General features: G+C 41.0%; 1 pseudogene; it reads left to right on the top strand.

Annotated features, from left to right (window-relative positions):
• The first annotated feature begins 1,275 nt into the window (after positions 1 to 1,275).
• LOC125101213 (NADH dehydrogenase [ubiquinone] 1 alpha subcomplex subunit 5-like) lies at positions 1,276 to 1,634 on the top strand (annotated as a pseudogene).
• Positions 1,635 to 2,044: the final 410 nt, after the last annotated feature.

The following is a 2,044-nucleotide window of genomic DNA, read 5'->3' on the forward strand; positions in this document are numbered from 1 at the left end:
TTTTCTCATCTATAAAATGTGTGCGTGGAGTCGGTCAGTGCTCTCCCAAACTGTGGTCTGTGGACAGTTTCTCTAGCTTGGGTGAAAGTCGGGAAATGCTGCATACGAGGTCTGTCCCTTAGAGACTTTTGTGAGGGTCTGCATTCAAGAAATCTGTTCAGCTTTATTAACTCGGTCTTCATAGAGATCCTGGAAACCCCTAAAGACCCTACAGGAAGAATCTCATTTTGGAAATGTGGAGGCAGACGATTCTCAGGACTTCTTCAGCTTTAAAGACATCTGAACTAATGGGAAGATTTTGGTTCTATTGCAATTTACTAGTGAGTCCACTTTTTACCCAGGAAGGAAATAAGAAAAAAAAATCATTATTTTCTTGACTTAAATATTTTATATATTCTTTTGTTCTTTTTTCTTTTTGAGAGAGAGAGAGAGAGAGAGAAATCTTTGTACAGGCTGGAGGGAAGAGGGGCACAGGGAGAGAAGAGAGAATCTTAAGCAGGCTCCACACCCAGTGCAGAGCCTGATGTGGGGCTCGATCTCACGACCCCCAAATCATGACCTGAGCTAAAATCAAGAATCAGTTGCTTAACCAACTGAGCCATCCAGCTGCCCCCCATATTTATTTTTTGCAATACCATATGGAATATTATTATTCTCACCAATATGGATCTTGATGACATCATTTTTTCCCATAACCACTACCGTGTTATCTGTTATCAATGTAGTTAGTTATCAATGTAGTTAGTAGGCTCAGTCTCTGATATTCTTTTCCATCTATACACATATTATCCAGCCGTTAAATAATAGTTATATGATAGGATAGGATATTATCCAGGCTTTAAATAAAAGTCTATGCTGATGACTATTAAATCTCATAAATCCCCACTGACTGTTCCCATGCTAAGTAAACATTTCAAGCTTTGTATGACCAAATGAGGATTTTAAATTCAGAGCTTTCCTCTAGACTTTTCTTGCCCATTTTACCCTTCGTAATTGGTCTCCCTATCTACCTGGTTGATCAAATAGGAACTGAGGTGTTGTTGATTTCTCTTATGCCCTCATTCCCCACATGCAGTCCATCAGCAAGTCTGTCCTGCCAGAACACTCCAGAATGTGACCACTTCTCTCCATGGCCATGCCTATTTCTAGTCAAGCTATCATCATCTCTCAAGCAACAATTACTGCCACGTTCCAGTTGTTCTCTCAGCTTCCATTTGTGTCCCCTTTGCAGTCAGGAGCCAAGATGATCTAAAAAATAAATCTATAGGCGCTGTCATGGCACCTTTGCTGAGGACAACCGCCAGCCTGGTGGGGTTGGTTATATGTGAAAGTCCACATGAAGGGCTAACAATGTTGTACACAAAGATTCTTGATGTTCTTGAGCAGATTTCTGAAAATGCAGCCTACAGCACATAGCAGAACAGATTACAAATGAGAAGCTGGGTCTGGTTAAAGTTGAACCAGATGTTAAGAAATTAGAAGACCAACTTCAGAGTGGCCAGCTAACAGAGGGGATGCTTGAGGCTGCAAATGAAGTAAGTCTGGCAGGAAAAATGATACACTGGAAACCATGGGAGCCTTTAGCAGAAGAGCTTCCTGCCATCAGTGGAAATGACGAATGTAGTCATCATTAAATGACTAGTGTGTTGATGGGAAACCGATGTAATTAGATGTTCTGTTACAATAAATAAATAAATAAGACCATGTTGCTTTCCTCCTTAAAACCTTTTGGTGATTTCCCATTTCATATATATATATAGATAGATAGATAGATAGATAGATAGCAGTCTCCGACCTTGATAGGGTCTTTCTTTGTTTATGTATCCAACTTCATGGGGCTGATGCTTCCCTATGTTGGCTTCCTTCCTGATCCACCATGTGCCAGGCTTGTTTAGTCCCAGATTGCTGCCTTTGCTCTACCCTCTGCCTAGATGGTTCATTTGTTCTTGGTTCACATGCTGCCTCCTCAGTGCCTTCCCTGACCACCTTGTCAACACTAATCCCACCTTGTGCATCATTCTGCTTTACTTTTTGGAAGAGTTGT

The sequence above is a fragment of the Lutra lutra genome, chromosome 5 (genome assembly GCF_902655055.1).
Source record: "Lutra lutra chromosome 5, mLutLut1.2, whole genome shotgun sequence".
NCBI lineage: Eukaryota > Metazoa > Chordata > Mammalia > Carnivora > Mustelidae > Lutra > Lutra lutra.